This window comes from Pinus tabuliformis, chromosome 3_1 (genome assembly GCF_031772625.1).
Source record: "Pinus tabuliformis cultivar Carrire ecotype Pingquan chromosome 3_1, CPIR1, whole genome shotgun sequence".
Lineage (NCBI taxonomy): Eukaryota > Viridiplantae > Streptophyta > Pinopsida > Pinales > Pinaceae > Pinus > Pinus tabuliformis.
This window is the reverse complement of record NC_142301.1, coordinates 582,088,667-582,107,453: the sequence shown is the minus strand read 5'-3', so window position 1 is coordinate 582,107,453 and position 18,787 is coordinate 582,088,667. Positions and strand designations below refer to the sequence as shown.

The window sequence follows — 18,787 nt, the reverse complement described above, 5'->3', positions numbered from 1 at the left end:
AGCATTTCAGTGTCAGAAGTGGATATTAAAGCTAGCAATAATAAGGATCATTAGTTTCGCATTGGGCATTTATCAGAGAGACCTGTTGAATCTCAAGGAAAAAAAGATATAAAATTTTGAAATTTTTCCGAATAATCATTTTTATGGAACTTAACAATTCAAGAGTAGGTTAAAAAAATCAATAATAATCTCTAATTGTATGACTAGAACCAACAGAAATGTGTAACGACCTATTTATAAAAGTAGTATTAAATAAATTTTAATAAGAAAATTATATTAATCAATTAATAAAATAATAAAAATAAACTAATGATAAAATATTTTTCTAACCTTTATATTAAAATAAAATCAGAAAAAGGAAAGTATATGACACGACAGGGGAAGGGTGTCATGAGGAAATGAAGCGGTGGGTGCTGGAGGAAGGACGGCCACCGCCAAGAATTAGTTTATAAACCAGAAGGAAGAGTTTGGGAAGGGGGATTCGAGGAAGAAGGAAGAACGAAGGGGATACTGAAGAAGTAAACTGGAGTTACCTACGGAAGGAGAGCTGGTTGTTCTGAGGTTTCTGGGCACGGGGGAACAGTCTGCTTCAACTGAGAAGCTTACTGGACTGAGTAGCGAGGTTCTGCTCAGTTTGGCTAGGTGGTTTTGGTCTTTTGGTAAATAGGAGCAAACCTATGAAACCGGATTCGTCCAAACCCCTGGACGAATCCCGAATCGGACACGATTCTGTCCTGACACGTGTCATGTTGCAAGGACTCGTCGTGTCATATTCTGGTACGTCGTGTCATGGGCGTGTTCAAAAAATGAATAACGTGTCACGAATTTTGGAATCGAGTCCTGGTTTCAGATTCGTTTTTCGGGCTGCTGCTAGGTTTAAATGCCTGTTGTCTCTCCCATTTGACGGCATTTGCAAAGGAAACAGCGATTTGGCATTTGCAAAGGAAACAACGATCAGGTTTCATTCACCGAATCACCAGTTGCAGCGAGGAGCGGACCGCATTGCAGGTTAGTTTGCTGAGAGTCGAGACTTATTACTATGACCCTCCTGCAGGTTAGTTTGCTGAGAGTCGAGACTTATTACTTAACACTTGCAGGTTAGTTTGCTGAGCGGACCGCATTGTAACCGTTAAAACATGTTTTACTATGACCCAAGACACGACACACACATATGGTCCTCGCCTTTCCTTTGTTCTTTTTCCTTTCCCCTCGTATTTGATGAATTGTCATAGTGAGTGCAGGCATCTTTAGTCCCATAGGTCCTGGTCTAATGGATGGTTTAATAAAATATCAAACGGGACGGACTGTTACATTTCTGTGGTGAAAACCTTTTGTGTAACGACTTGTAAGTTTTAACTGTATTCCTATTGCGATAAGTGTATAGAACCCTTATCACAACAATACTGTAATCATCAAATCTAAGATAGTTCCTACCACTGTGAGGACCGAATCAAAATCCCTGAGATAGTAACGAATCTGTGGTTAGTAGGTTACCTTTATAGTACTGAAATGTATGACTGTGATGCAATCCAAACTGTCATACCCTTTGCTGCCACTGTAATACGAACTGTAGAGGGATCCAAATTCCCTACTTATCCAAACTCTGTCTTGAGTTCTGTTCTCTCATCCAAATCACAGAGATACCCGGCGTGAAAACTTGTTTACTGCTCCAGTTTATTACAGCAAGGCTGTTGACCCATGTCATTTGCATGAGTTCATCTCATCTCACAAAAGAGAAAAGCCTTCTTTGTATCCTTTAATGAGGACCTTATTGTGATTGAGATAGTGAAGGTCATGGTGAAAATACTAGTATGTGGACTAAACAACCTTGTGAAGACATCCATTTGTCAATTTCCGTAGGTAGAAAATAAGAAGGAACAAGCTGGTGTGAAGGAAGATGGATTAATCATGGCCTAAATGTGCACAACCTTGGGTGTTGTAGTGATATTGCTGCACAAAATTTTGGTGATACTGAGGATATTACTAATTTTGAGATGTCTGAGGGTGCTGTTAATAATTGTTCTCTTGTCCATATCATCAATGGAAACACCACAAGTCCGGAAGAAGATTTATTTTACAGGGAAATTTTGTTTGCTGCCCATACAACTTGGTGTTGGATAGAACATGTGACAGCATTAAGTTCTGCTCTTGACTACAAAAATACTCAGACCTTGGCCTGTCCTGGCAGTGTAGAACACTGTCTTTTATAACACTCAGACCTTGGCCTGTCCTGGCAGTGTAGAACACTGTCTTTAATTTTTTATACAGCAACATAGAATACATTATACAGCCAGTGAGCCACTGCTATATACTATAAAATGAACTTGATTCTTGTTCATTTCTTTTGCTGTTTGCATTTTTAAATTTTTACAGCAGTTTGACTGTTTGTTCATTTTTTTTACAGGTTGAGGTAACATGGCTCAATCAACGGCAGGGGCAGCAAGGAAGGGCAAGAATGTCATGGGTAGAGATGCTCTTCCTCCCCCAATATCATCAGAGTCTGCTGCAAGTAATCTTGAGGGAAGAGGAGTTAAAGACAATGAAAAATATCCATTGTGGAAATATGTCGCAAGAGAGGATGGGTCAAACAGCAAGGGAAAGGGAGGAGGCAATGTGCAATGGAAATGCAGCTTTTGTAACATTTCTTTCACAAGCACATATCACCGTGTGAGAGAACATTTGTTGGCTATACCTGGTAAGGGGATTGGAGCTTGTAAAGATATTCCTTCACAAAAGAGAAAAGAATTGGAAAAGGAGGCCCATGTTGGTATGGAACATGTGGCACTGGCTTCAAAATCAAAAGCACCCAAGGGCAAGAATGAAGACCCCCTTCCATTTTTGAGGAAAGCCACCACCAAATTTCCATTTGAGAGTTCTACTTCTACTGGGGGACAAGCATTAAAAAGAAGATCACTTGGTCCAATGGACAGGATTTTCCAAAAAGAGAGACGGGACGAGCTTGATCTCACCATTGCCTTCTTCTTCTATCAAAACTTCATATCATTTAATGTTGCACGTTCACCTTTATTTGTTGAGATGTGCCGAGCTCTAACTCAAGGGGCTCCAGTAGGGTATGTGCCTCCTGGGTCAGAGAAGTTGAGAACCACATTGTTGACGAAGGCAAAAAAAGAGGTGCAAAAAATTTCTCGAGCCTATTAAGGCATCATGGCCAACATCTGGGGTTAGCATTGTTTCTGATGGATGGACAGATCCAGCACGACACCCAATCATCAACTTCATGGTGTCTTCCTTGAATGGTCCAGTTTTCCTGAAAGCAGTGGATACACTTGGCGAATACAAGGATGCACAATTTATGGGTGAGATATTTATTAGAGTTGTTGAAGAGGTAGGTGTTGATTCTTGTGTGCAAATCATTACAGATAATGCACCTGTTTGCAAGGCAGCTGGCATGATTGTGGAAGCTAAATATCCACAAGTGTTTTGGACACCTTGCATTGTCCATTCATTGAACTTAGCACTGAAATCCATTGCTTCTGATGTGCTTTGGATTGGAAGCATTATTGAGGATGCAAGACATATCCGTAACTTTGTGCAAAATCATACAAATGCCCTCACTATCTACAAGGAGTACAACAATCTATCATTGTTGAAGATTGCTGATACACGGTTTGCATCTTCATTCATGATGTTGAAGAGGTTGAGGGAGGTCAAGACTGCTCTTGGGTCCATGGTTATTTCTGAGTTTTGGTCTTTTTGGAGAAAGACAGATCAGGCAGCCTCTAAAAGAGTGAAGGACACGGTACTAGATGATGCTTGGTGGGAGAGGGTAGATCTAATTATTTGGATCATGGACCCTATCATCTCTTTGCTTCGAGTTGCAGATACAGACAAACCCATCCTAGGAGAGGTTTATGAGGGATGGGATTCCATGATTAAGTCTGTGAGGAGCATTATTCTACAGAGTGAGTGCCCCCCGTATGAGACATCACCAGAGGCCTTCTGCGATACCATACATGATATTCTTGTCCGCAGATGGGACAAGAATTGTACACCTTTACATTGTTTGGCTCACTCATTGAACCCCAAATACTACAGCCATGAGTGGCTGAATGGTGGACCTTCCCGCACATTCCCTCCTCACATGGATGGTGAAATCTCACAGGGGAGGAAAGAGGCATTGAAGCGGATTTATCAGGATAGTGCATTGCTTGCTGAGGTGGAGGATGCCTTTGCAGAGTTTTCCACTGGCACTGGTCGGTTTGGAGGTTATGATGTGATTAGAGACAGGGGGCTTAAGAAGCCCTACTCTTGGTGGGCAAATCATGGGGCAACAAGCCCTCCTCTTCAGCAGTTAGCCATGAGGCTCCTCTCTCAAGTGACTTCATCCTCTTGTTGCGAGAGGAATTGGAGCACATATGGAAATTTGCATACTGTGAAGAAGAACAGGCTTGAGCAGTCCAGGGCAGAGACAATGGTGTATGTGCACACCAACCTTCGTCTTATTTACAGGCAGAGGGAAGAGTGGTTGAGGGGAAAGACAAAGATGTGGGATGTCTTTCCTGAAGATATGGGTCTGGACACCACTGTTGAGTTGGCATTGACCAACATGGATCTCGGTGATCCAGTGCTAGACCCTATTAGTTTTGATGACTTAGAGGGGTCAACCTCCATACCAGCAGATGCAGAGGCGACTATGGATACAGGGGAGGAGGAGGATGCAGAGGAGAGCAGTGGGGACCATGATGATGGGGACAATGATGCTGATTGATGCCTTGAGGCTTGTATACCTATAGTTGTTTTATATTTTCTATTTCTATTTGCCATTGGCATTGCACCAACACTACCTATGTAACAGATTTTGATTTGATGACTTAATGAGAAAACTACAGTTGTCAGTGTGTTTATCTTACTATCTTGTAGTTGTAAGTTGTCTTTCAGTTATGAATTATGAATCATGATTTAAATTTTTAATAGATTTATCATTTATGTGACCAGTACCACTGACATTTATTTGAATTTTGTATGTACTATGCATGCTAATAGCTATAGATGAAGATCTATGTTTGAAATCAATAAATTTGTATCATTAATTAAAATTTGTGTAAGAAATATGCTAATAACTAATTTTTAATATATATATATATATATATATATATATATATTTTTTAAATATATATATATATATATAGATATATATTTTAATAAAATAATATATAACGTGTCCTAACGTGTCTTGTTCCGGGGGTCAGCGTGTCCCGAATCCGACACCACGAATCCCGAATCCTACGTGTCCCGAATCCCCGTGTCAGGTGACTTAGGAGCAAACTGAAGGAGTTCTGAACATTTTCATCCACAGCAGACATTCGCAACAAACCAAGTAAGTATTTATCACTGAATCAAGCAATTAATCATATGAAGTTTTGCATAAACTTAGAACAGAAGTTTTTCTTAAAGTTTCATACTCTGTTTAAAATAGATAGTTCTGTAGAAACTCTTTACAATATTTACAGTTTAATAAATCTTTATTGTTTCAGAAATAGTCCTTTACATCAGCTCAGCCCTTACAAAATGGCCCTGATGTTATAATAAAAAAACAGAAGTGCAAAGCATAAAAGCACAAATGGCTCGTTCCGTCATTTTTTTTCAAATGTACCTCACATGAAACAGCATAGATACATTCGTAAACATTTATCATTTCCATTGAAATGTGGTTCTCCATGTACTGTCTTCCTTATGTTATCTTTCAAGTGTAAATTGTAACAGTTACACCCACCCATAGAATCGTGCTTTTGATAACTCTGAAACAGCCCTTCCTTGCAGTACCAATTGTAATTACAGTTAAAGGTGAAAGTTTCAACCTGTTGCAGAGGAAAGTAAGTGTAGCCTGCTGCCTCATCACACACTAGTGTGCAAATGTAACATGAGCAATTGAAATTCATTGCCATGAAATATACTAAATATATTGTTATTCTAGTGATTTTCAAATGAGAAATATTGCCATGGCATCACCTCTTCTATTCCATTAAGCAATGATATAACTTGTCTAAAGAGCAACTTCAAACCATGTGCTCCATAGTAGTAACCAGTGAAGCTTGACTCATATAAGACTCGCGAGTCTTCACGAGTCAATAGCTGAAAGGAGTCTAGAGGCCAAGACTCGCGCTTAAGACTCAGACTCGTGAAGACTTGTCCAAACTTGCGCTTAAGACTCAGACTCGTGAAGACTTGTCCACACTTGCGCTTAAGACTCAGACTCATGAAGACTTGTCCAGACTCGCACACCGACTCGTGTAAGACTCGCGGCAGACCCAATGCGGACTTCCTTGACAGAAATTTGATTTTTTTATATCTTTCTTTGTTTTTTAAGATCCGGTGGAAGGAAAGGGAAAATGGAGGGCAGCAAATGCTTTATAAGCACCTCCCTCCCTCTCATTTCTCATTCACTTGTCATTTGACTCATTTCTCATTCACTGAGTGTTGACTGAAGGAGCTGAGTGACTCCATTACACAGTGAAGGAGCTCTTGCATGAGGGTAGGCATCATGAAGTTTGATTATTTGTTTCAAATTTTTTTTCATTTCAATTTTTTTTGTTTCAATTTTTTTTCCTTTCTCTGATTGTTTTAAGCCATGAGGCTGAAATTCTCCTATAGCCTATTACATAAATTTTAAAATTTAAATTTAGAGCTAAATTTAATATTATAACTTTATATTTTTTCTCTTCCAGATTCCATGCCACCGAATGATAATAGAACGCCTCATGATTCGGCATGGACACATTGTGTTTGAGTCATTCCTAGTGATGACCACAAAATCAAGTACAATTATTGCAATGCCACAATGTATACAAGCATAAACCTGTTGAAATACCACCTAGCTAGAATTCCTAGCAAAGGTGTGGTGTTTTGTGATCGTTGCCCTCCATAAGTCATTGCTGAAATGGCAGCTTCTTTGGATGCCATTAAAAAATGAAATTCTAAGAGGGTGAAAATGAAGGTTGAGGTTCCTGGGATAGTTAGATCTCAGATGGCACCACCGGATCAAAGTGCAGGTAATTCCTCTTTGTGAAATTTTCTCTATTGCAGCAACTGGAAATTATTCTTCTAATTGAATATTATGATGTGCAGATTATTTTCTATTACGGCAAACAACAAATAAAATCACTACTGCAATTTTCACCAAAAATAAAATGCATTGAGGAAAATAAACTGGAACTAAGAAAATAGAGCACAAACAAATCATAAAATGACACCGTTGTTTTTGGACAAAAGTCCCCAGAAAAATCCAACTCGGAAAACCAGTGCAGCAGATGAGGGTTTATTTTATTATATCTACCAGCAAAATCTGAGTAAAATAATCTAGATGCCCAAACTGGCTATCCTTAGCAAAATAATTTGGCCAAAATATCTATGAGACAAATTGTCTCACTCCGCCCCTGATCTAGCTCCAAAAACTGACTCTACTAGCTGCTCAAACTGGCCTTGCGTGAGCTTCTGCGCAAAGCTTGTGCAAGCCTTACTCGCACTCCTCCAAGAACTGCTCGGAATCTGACGTCTTGGTTGACTCTGCCTCTAGAAGTGACTTGCTAGGCCTTCTAGAAATTTTCCTAGCCTCTGGCACCTAAATCACCCTGCTCCTCAGTTGAATTGAACTGCCTTCTTGAGGCTTCTGCGCAACCCTTGCACAGCCTCTGAGTGGAATAACTCAGCCTCTCTATTGCTGACTCTCAAGAACTGGAAAGCTCCTCCAGAATCTCAATGTTGCTACTCCTCAACCTTTTGCTTCCTTCTGGCTCAAACTCTTCTTCCTTGCTTGACTTTCGCCGTTGGATAGATCAATCTACCAAGGAACTTGCTCTCCTGATGTGTCTATCTCCATCCCCGTCAACCTGCTCTTATAATCTCTCGTTGGTGAACCAATGACCATGATTAGATCTCCATCAACGACAAAGATCAACTCAAACTCAATCCATGTGAGTTTCTAGAGTTTTCTCACTTTTCCTTGATTAATTCCTATTAATTAACCAGTTTTCCTAAGTTAGACTTAGGAAAAATTTTAATGATGATTAATTAATTTAATTAAGGCATCTCACAAGCTTATCTCGCGAAACCTTTTCTGGGTTTTAAAGATCTTGTGTTCTTAGCCTCTGACACAAATCAAGACTAGAATACATGTTCGATGTTACAAAAACTAACACTCCCTCTTACCGAGGAAGGTGTTCTTTTGTCTTTCTCCTGTAACATCTTCCCTCATGCTACTAATGTCTGACACGTGTGACAACCAGTCACTACCCACCAAGCTATTGCGCATACTCTGATTCATCTGCTAACTTTGTAGTTGAACCATCCTGCATCTGCACTATTGTTGTCACTACATTATGTTACCTTGCACTGCTGCCATCTCTACTCTGCACTGCAACTGATCTCATGTTGTTGTTGTTGCAGCTGCTACTGCAACTACTACAACTGAGAACTGATCTACTATCCCTCATCTCACACTGTTGATGCTTCTGTGTTGTTGCAACCACTGCAACTGTGTGTTTTGATGTACTGACCTCTCAGAATCTGAAGTGTTGAGATTCCATAAGGCTGCTCCCTCTGAGTCCCGATCTCCCACTGGAAAATCTCAGTTTTCTTCTAGCAAAGCCTCTCTACTGCAACTCGCAATCCTGTCGACATGTCGAACTAGATTGCATAGTTTTGTTGCAAGAAAATCAATCTTGCCTCTAGAAACCCTTTATGATAGTCACTTTGCCTCTTGTTGCATACTGAAACTATTCATTCTGCCTTTGGATCTCCTCCCGGTACTGGTATACAATTTGTAGCCTCTACAACACAAACTAGCCGATTGTCTCTAGCTAGAACTGTGTCTCAACTGACCAATTCGCATTGCCTCCCTCGACCTCTCTGCTAGAATTTACTTGTCATCCTTTCCTCCTCTAGAAAATTGGAACCCTCTCTGGCTTGAACTGCACCTGCTACCTACAACTAGGCAATTCTCATTGCTTGTGTTGTTGCAACTAGTTCAACAATTGTCTCTCAAGTACTGACTGCAACTAGCTATGCAGTTGTCATCTAATTGCATCCTGCTGACACTAAACCTGCTACTATGATACTATGAGCCCTTCTAGCAAAAGTGATGGTCCTGCTACAACAGCTGGAACCGATCTGACTGATCTCCTTGTTGCATCTACATTGAACCATGCCCCTACTAATATGCAAGAGAACCAATCTCCACCTCTTCCTGGATCTGGTGTCCCACTATCTCCTTTCAAGCCTTGTCCTTGGCTTGGACCCTTCTTAGTTTTGCAACTCACACTAGACATCTCCTCCTAAAAACTGGATCTGGAAATCCTCTGGGAAATTCTGGAAATTCCCCTCAGTGTGCTTTTCTCTTCCACGCAGAGTTCATCTGCGACTACAAAACTTGTTGCAAATCAACAGCACTCGGATCTGCTCAACAAACTTAGTGATCTACTCATCGGAACTACTTCCCAACAACACCACTGCCTGCAAATCATCAAAACTAAGGCTCTTCGAATTTTTTGTTTCCTGGAAACTAAAAATCAAATCCTACCTCTACTAATTCGCACTTCTTGTTGATGGTCTACACAAATTCAGAAATTTCACCCAGAGACTCCTTTTGAAGCTCCAAAATTTCTCCCTCATTATTGATCCACCAAATTGTATTCAAACTTGCTCTGATACCATGTGAAATTTTCACTGTTGTAGCAACTGGAAATTATTCTTCTAATTGAATATTATTATGTGCAGTTTATTTGAGTGTTTTTAAAACCGGTCGGTCGGAACTGGTAACCAGTCAAACTGGCCGGTCAGCAAGGCCACCGGTCCAAACCGGTTGAAAAACCCGGTCAGCCATCCTATTTCACCAATTTTGAGCCCTAACTGGCCGATTTAGGACAAAATCGGTTAGTTTGTGGTCAAACAGGCCAGTTCCGTCCTAAATTGGCCGGTCAGATGCCACGGCCACAGAGGACCCACGCAACGATTTATCCAAGGTGGTTAGGGTGTTTTGGAGGGAAAGTAACAGTCCTTTCCCTCCAAAAACACTCTCTCCAAGCCTTTAAGAGGACCTTCTCCCTTTCATTTGTCTCACACATCTCATTTGGAGTATTTGTGAGTTTGCTTGGGAGCTTGTAGAGAGTGTTGAGTTTTTGTTGGAGTAGTCATCTTGGAGGCTTGGAGTTGGAGTTGGAGCTATATTGGAGATAGTTTGTAGCTATCAGTGGAGTTGGCATCTTCAAGAGGAGGCTAAGGAAGCTAGTTTGCATTTCCAGGTAAGGATTTTCACTTGAAAATTCCTCATTTGGCTGTTGTCCATGTATTAAATTTTTTTATGTGTTATAAATTTATAAACTCCTAACTTCTATCATCTATGCTATAAAATCTCTAGTTCTATGTTATCAAATTATATAGCCTACATGTGCATTTGTTTTCCTAAGCTTTGGTTTTCCATGTTTTTAGTTGCAATTTTTTTTTTTTTTAAATGGTAGATTTCTTTGCAAATTGTAATTATTTCAAGCAACATAGCTCCAAAAAGAAAGGACAGTGCATGGGCTCATTGTGATGTAATTGATGGAAAAATGAATGCAAATAAAGCCATAAATCCATTGGAGGTGGGGGTATTTCTAGATTGAAACAACACTTGGTTGGGGTAAGAGGACAAGTAAAGCCATGTGATGCACCAAATGTAATGTTAGGTCCTATTAGGGCAGAATATCTTTCCAAGCTTGAAAAGTTTTATGAGGATAAGGCTAGGGAGAAGGCCATCCAAGATGACATTGCAAAGAAGAGGGAATTATTAGAAGCCATGAAAGAGAGTGGGTATGATGATTATGAGATTGAAGACTCCTTTTCTCTCCCTTCCACCAATGACCCCTTTCAGTATATTCATCCTTCTTTTGGCCAACCATCAAAAGAACAAAGAGAACAAACATCCAAAGTTATTTCTCATCTTCTGCTAACATTGCCTCTTCTGATCCCACTTCCTCCCAGCCAAGTCGTCAACCCACTTTGGATCAACATTGGAAAAAACAATGCAAAGAAACTTCTCATCAATACATTGCTAGATGGTGGTATGCTTCAAATATCCCATTTAATGCTGCTCGCTCAACTTATTACCAAGCTATGTGGGACTCTGTTATAGCTGCAAGAAAGGGCTTCAAAGGCACTAGTATGCATGACTTGAGGGGAGCTCTTTTGCAAAAAGAGATATCTTCTATTGATGAGTATTTGGTTGAGTATAAAGATTCATGGCTCAAAACAGGTTGTTCCATCATGTCAGATGGATGGACCGATGGAAAGAACCGCACTATCATTAATTTCCTTATTTCTTGCCCTCAAGGAACCATGTTTTTTAGATCAATTGATGCATCTGATAAGGTGAAGGATGCAACCCTTCTCTCTATTCAAGGCAATGCTCGCCAACCTTAGGAGGGTGTCCCTACACTTGCACGCATTGCTTTCCTACATTTGCAAAACAAACATACAAAACAACACACAAAGGCTTCTTTGGCATGCGACCAAGCTGCCAAAGGGGTTATAAAAAATGTTTTATAAACAATGGAGAATTTCCTTCAACATTGGCTTTAAATGGTGAAAGAAAATTAAAAAGTAAAGCACTTTAAACGGCAGATTTGTTACCAAGATAAAGACCTAAAAAATTCTAAAACATTGCACAAGAAAGCATCAAAACGCCAACAAGCTTTGAAATCTAGATAAAGGCACAACAATGCTTTATTTTGCATATACAAGGGTATGATTGCACCAAAGAGACAAAAATAGAACCAATACAATGATATTTCCTACACAAGAATGTAGAAGCTAAAAGAGAGAGAGAAAACAAGAGAGTGTGTTGTTGCTGGAGAAGATCCCCCCTTTTGACCATTGCGAACTCCTTTTAGTGACTCTTTCCTCCTATGTGCATTCAACAGTGAGAGAGATCAAATTCCTCATGCAAGGAGAGTTCATGTGCATTGATTAGTGTGTGTAGTGAACACGCTATCCAACTCATGGTAAGTGAAGCTACACTTCAATCCAAGTACATGCAAACTCTGTTCATCCGGAGAAAGAGTAGAGTGAAGTAGATAAGCGCTTGAGTTCCACTTTAGAAGCTCTAAGTTGTCATGAGATAAAGTATCCTTGAGTATAGTTTGAGTGGAGACAAACTAGAGGAGAAGGGTTAATGTGCACTAGTGAAATTAGGAACTTCGTTAAATTGAGTGGCAATAGAACTTAGAGAAACGTCCATGCACAATAGTCTTCTTTAGATGAGCTTAAGTTGAACTAAAGCTAGATTAGGATGAGGTGGCATGACGCTTTAGTTAAATGAAGATTTTTTGAGATAAACTGAGATGAAATGAGAGAAGACCATGTGCACTAGTCGCGTGGAGAGAAGCTAATTGTAATAGAATATAAAGTGATGTGAAGTACTTCTTACTCCAATCAGCTACTGAGGACACCTCAATTAATTAACACTAACATCTAGTTGACTCACTCCACTGCCCCACCATTGCCTTATCGGTGCAACCAACCTAGTTGTCTATAGTTCAACCCAATGTTGCAAACATCGGCATAGGGATAAAATAGGCAAGAGTCAAAAAAACCAAAAATTTGAAATTTGAAAAGCTATTGGTAAAAATCGGGAAACATTAGCAAAATTAAGATACCACCAAAATATCGGTAAAAATCAACAAACATTGGCTAGGCCAAAAAATCATGATTTCACAATTTTTTTGCGATAAAATCAAGATTTTTGCAAAAGTAGTTCAACCTAAGCATGCGCTCTAATGACTCAAGAACTCCCCTAGTTGACTTGTGCTTGCCACACCACTACTAACTCATCTATGTGTCCAAATTCTACCAAATGTCTCAACCAAATGCTACTACATTGCATTATATGAGACCGCTACATGTCACCCTACCATAAATACAGATGCCAAAAACAACGATCCCCCTAAAAATAGTAAAAAGTAGAAAATATCCAAAACAAAGAGGGGACCCTTGCCAAATATGTCACGCCTAAAAATAGGCATTGTAAAAAACAAAAATTCCTTGCATGCCCTTGAAATTATACTCATCATATTATAGGTTTTAACCATGTACAGTTGATTGTTGCAAATAGATTCTTAATAAAAACGAATAAGATGCAATGGAAAACACACACATTAACATAGAGACCTTATGCTAGAAATCCAAACCCAGAAAACCAACAAAATTTTTCAATGTATTCTTCTTTACAATATTACAATATATATATCCTGCAACATCCATAAATTCTCAATCCATTTACCGTGGATTAGAATACAACCATAGTTCCTTAACCAAAACTACAAACCAACATGCACCACAAAATCACTGAAGGCAAAATTCGTATGCTTAAAACTGCCAAAACAAATGCAAAAACCGCCCCAAAAAAGAATTTAGGGGCACTACTCCCAGTGCAACGTACAACACTTGTGGATAGTCGTGCAAAGAATATAACACATACCCAACATTCTCCCAGTTTTCGTTGCACACAATGGGTCGCAGGAGTACATGATCCGCAATCTATGAAAATAATGCCCATTTTCTCTCCACACCAAGAGAACTTCTAAGTGCTCATAGCTTTTGTTAATGAACCTATAACATTCTTCAAAGTGTCCACCTTCACTAGCAACACTTTTTCTTCAACCATATCTTTCACAAAGTGATATTGAACCTCAATATGCTTTGTCATAGAATGATACATTGCGTACTTCACTCAAAAATTATCTTCTCAACTCGCTATTCCAATCTAATACCTAAACACAATCTCTACAACCATACTACTTCCTTGCTTGCATGAGTGGTTTCCATGCATTATAGCTTCTATCTTTGGAAGTGCCACTACAAACTATCTCTTGCTCATCTAAATAATACTCCTCCAAATAGGTTAAAGACATACCCACTTACAGATCTTCTACAATCCAGATCTCTAGCCCATTTTGCATCAACAAAGCCATGTATGTCAAACATTGTCCAACCCTGGTCTTCCTTGTTAGAATAAATCCATAACCAGTAGTGTCACACAAATATTCAAAAACCCTCTTTATTGTTGTCCAATGCTCCTTCCCTAGTTTTGACATATACCTGCTCCACACTCCCACTACTTGTGCAATGTTTGGTCTAGTACAAACCATTGCATTCATCAAACTTCCAACCTAAGTCACCAGATTCGCCGAATTTCAACCATTAAATTCGAAATTCGGCGAATTTCAATGGCAAACGAACATATTCGTTCGAGTTCGCCGAATTTAATGGCGAACTCGAATTTCAAGTCGAATTCGATTTTTTTCCGAACAAAATCGCCTGAAATTCGTTGAAATTCGCCATACGTTCGATTAAATTCGCCTACAGTTCCATTAAATTCGTTTTTTTCGCGCGTTAGGTTGCGGCCCGCGGGTTTTATTGTTCCATTGTTTGGGTTTCATTGTTCCATTGTTTGGGTTTCATTTCGTTGGCGCCGGCGGTCCAGACTCACCAGACTCCATACTTCAGTCACGACTCACAAGTTACAACATTCTTATACGTAAGGGCTTTGAACTGCAGTGACACGTAAAGGGCTGGTCTGGGCTAACAGTCACGTAAAGGGCAGAGCCTTTGGTGCGGACAAGTGCTGGAGGGTGCAAAACTGCAGGCATGTCGCGTGACTCTACAGACTACAGTCTACAGCCTTCAGGTAGGAGTCAGGACTCGTTCAAAACAAAACATTTCTTAAGTTTCACACTACTATCCCTGTTGAAACTTGAAAGCATCACACGTAAGCTCTGATCTTTAAATATATTAAATTATAAATAATAATGCCTTTCTTATAGTTATATCCATGATCTGAGTTCTAATCTGAGTTCATCCTAAGGCTAAAACCCGAGCTCTTGTGGGGCACACTGTGATCTGTCTGAGGCTACTTTTCCGGTCTATTTTTAAGCTCGCCCCTGAGGCCTCTTCTGCAACTGTCCTAGAGGCTGAATTTTAGGCTATATCTTTGTTCATAGTTCGGATTCTAAGGCATTTGTTCAATCCCCCTGTGAATGTTTCAGGGTGTTTTAAGGCAGATCCAAGACTATTTTAGGGTTATAACAGATTTCTTTTGGAGGTTGGTATAAGGCAGAATGAAAGTTGTTTTGATGGCAAAACAAATCTCTGCTTAGGGCTAATCTAAAGTTTATTTGAAGTCATTCTTGGAGTCGCTCTTAAGCAGATCTTGAAGTCACTATTAAGTAGACATTAAAGTCACTCTGGAGCATACCTTGAAGTCATTCTTGAGCAAATCTTGAAGCTATCCTTGAAGCAAACCTTGAAGCTAATCTACTTTACAGGTGTAACAGCCTAATCATAGATTCATATGCAATGAAGCCATTTATCTCATTCATTTTTATAATTTCTGTGTAGAAGTGACTTGTTAATCTTGCAATATGTTTGCTGTCAGCCTGTCACAGTTTGATCATGAACATTTGCTTTACAACCATTGCCTATCTGCAAACATGTGTGCACAAATTGAATGCTTACTCTCAAGGTGCCGATTCATTTCCACTCTTTATTACTCATATTGAAAACCAGACAACCTTTCCTCTATATTACCAGATCTGCCAAATTTTTGAAAAGCCAGAATCTGAACACGGTGGGTAAATGGCAGGGTACAAAAACATATAAAAATATTTTTAGAATTACAAGAAAAATAGAAGAATCAGAACCATCAAGAAACACAACAGTACAACTGTAAGTTACAAGTTTACAACCAAATAAAGGAGTTCTCATGCATTAGATGCCCATGTACCCTAATTGATAATTTGATGATTGATAATTTTGTACACCATTTCAGAATGAACATGAAGCAGGTCATAACAACCTTTTTGTGAGCCACATTCACGTCCATAGCAGCGGTAATTTGTAACAAATGCTGGACTTGGAATTTGCCCAGAAAACATACTGATACAAAAGCATAAATATATTATATGTGTGCAAACTGCAAAGTGTTTTTAATCACTTTTCCTTTTTCTAAATTCTAACTAACGAAAAAGTAATTTCAAAAAAAATTGCAAGCATTTCAGACATTGCAGTGCCAGACATTTCAGACTTCTAAATTCCAATGGCACCCCCAAAATCAACTGTTGTAGCTTGGAATTTTGTCCAAAAAGATGGTTTTAATCTTTCATGTCAGCTGTGTGGACATAATTTCACTGGCACTTTGACTAGAGCAGTGGATCACCTTCTCGGTATTAGCAATGGAAGTGGAGGTGGTGTTGAAGCCTGCACTAAGATCACCGATGAACAAAAAGCCAAAGTGGAGAAAGACCATTCCAATTCACAGATGCAAAAGCAGAAAAGGGTGAATAAGAGGCAGCGAATTGAGAGGGAGATTGCCATGTCTTCCTCCAACACCATTAATTCAGTTTCAAACATTGGTGGATCAAGTTCTACAGCTCCTCAAGCAAAAACAGGTGGGCCGAAAACATTAAATCAATTCTGGAAACCTGTTGAGAAACAGGAAGTTGATGATGTTGTTGCTGAGTATTTTCATGCATGTGCAATTCCCTTTAATATGGTGAGGAGTCCATATTTTAAAAATGTAATTAAAAAGGCCATTGATTTTGGGAAGGGCTATGTTCCTCCTGGATCTGAAGCTTTAAGGACAACTTTGCTAAAGAGAGTGAAAGACAGAGTGACAGGAAAGTTGGTTGATATTAAAGAGTCCTGGAAGCTTACAGGATGCACAATTTTGAGTGATGGTTGGTCAAATTTGTGTCATCGCCCATTGATCAATGTGCTTGTTTATTGTCCTCAAGGGGTACTTTTCTTGAAGGCAGTGAATGCAATGGATCGAGTGAAAACATCAGATTTTATTTTTGGAATTTTGGATGAAGCGATTCAAGAGGTTGGGGTGAAAAATGTTGTCCATGTTGTTACAGATAATGCATCAAATTGTGTTGGTGCAGGGAAGCTGATTATGGAAAAATATAATCAGATTTATTGGACCCCTTGTGCAACTCATTGCTTGGATTTAATTTGCATGACTTAGCCAAATTTCCTTGGGTCAATGAAACAATCCGAAGAGCCAAAACAATTTCAAACTTCATCATCAACCATCGTCTCACTTTGAGCATATACAGGAAGAATGCATCAAAAGAGTTGTTGAGGCCTTGTGATACAAGGTTTGCCACTTTTTATATTACTCTGAAAAGAGTTGTTGAGGAAAAAGCGAGCCTAAGAGTTGTTTTTTGCAACACTGAGTGGGAGAGATCTACCCTCTCAAAAGAAACTAAGGGGAAAAATGTTGAACAAATAGTGCTCAATAATGGCTTTTGGGAAAATGCAAACAAGGTTTTAAAAATTTGTGGCCCAATTGTTAATGTGCTCCGCATGGTTGATGGTGACAAACCTTGTATGGGTTTTGTTTATGAAAGCCTTGATCGTTGCAAAGAGGCCATTGCAACTGCTTTTGATAATGTGGAAGCTGATTACAAGGAGATATAGGATTTAATTGATCATAGATGGAAGATGATGCATAGTCCATTACACGCAGCAGCATGCTATTTGGACCCTAGATTGTGTGGGTTACCAAGACATAGGGACGAAGAAATCATGAATGGACTTATCCAGTCTATTGAGAAGCTAAATCCAGATCCAGAGATTGCAGGTTTGATCAAAAGTCAGTTGAGAGCATACAAGTTAGAAGAAGGATTATTTGGAACAAAATCAGCAAAGTATGATAGGAGCAGAAGTGATCCAGCACTATGGTGGGAATTTTATGGTTCAGGGGCACCAGAATTGCAAAATTTTGCAATTCGTATCTTAAGCCAGGGAACAAGTGCATCAGCATGTGAAAGGAATTAGAGTTCCTTTGACCACATTCATTCCAAAAAAAGAAATAGATTGTCATCTGGAAAATTAGAAGATCTTGTTTATGTTCGTAGTAACTTGCAGTTGGCATTGAAGAATGTGGCTAAAGAGTCATCCAATTCTTCTACTCCGTGGATCGATCCTGTTCCAAATGCAACAATGGATGATGTTGATTTGTACATTGATAGTGACATAAACACTGACAGGGAATTCACTGATGAATCTAGTGCTGAAGCATCTAGCGGATTCACATCTCATACTGCTCTTGATGACATAGAACTTTTTGATATAACAAGTGGGCAACAGGAACATCAAGAATAAAACTTGTGTTCCTGTTTTAGATTTCTAGTTTAGTTTTTGCATGAACAATTTTCTAAAACTGCCAAGCTACTTTAAAGTTTAAACTTTAAACCGTCTTTGTATCTTATAAATTATAATGCAGAGTTTTTCATTGAACTGCCAAAAGAATATCTATTTGTATGTGTTAGTGGATGTATTCATGTATCATGTGTCATATGGACATTGCCAGTACCCATTCTCTTGAAAATCACACAGTGAACTCTACAGGTATGTTGAGTACCTTATTAACAATGATACCCAAGGAACCACATAACTGGACTGTTTAATATACCTCTTGGGACTGTTTTTTTTAATGCATCTATCTAATTACCGTGAATGAATACTAATTTACAGTGTAAAATGATGTGTATTCTCGTCAGTGTGTAATTTCTAGTCTGCAGATAGAATCATGTGTCTTGTCTGTTATGCATGATGTAATTTATGAAACAGTTTATGAAAATATTTCAGTATTGCCTGGAATATTACAGACTAGGCTGTGGGAATGTTGCAGAAGGGCTTATCTTGTTTATAAGCTTCAGCCTTCACCTTTGGCAAGACTTTCTCGTTATGTAGTTTTGAAGTCTTATAATGATTTTTTGTATTTCATGGTGTA

General features: G+C 39.1%; 1 protein-coding gene across 1 annotated transcript in view; it reads right to left on the bottom strand.

Moving 5' to 3' along the window:
• The window catches only part of LOC149188342 (SH3 domain-containing protein 2-like), a 172,372-nt gene that overhangs the window by 78,111 nt on the left and 75,474 nt on the right, over positions 1-18,787 (bottom strand). The window lies entirely within an intron of this gene.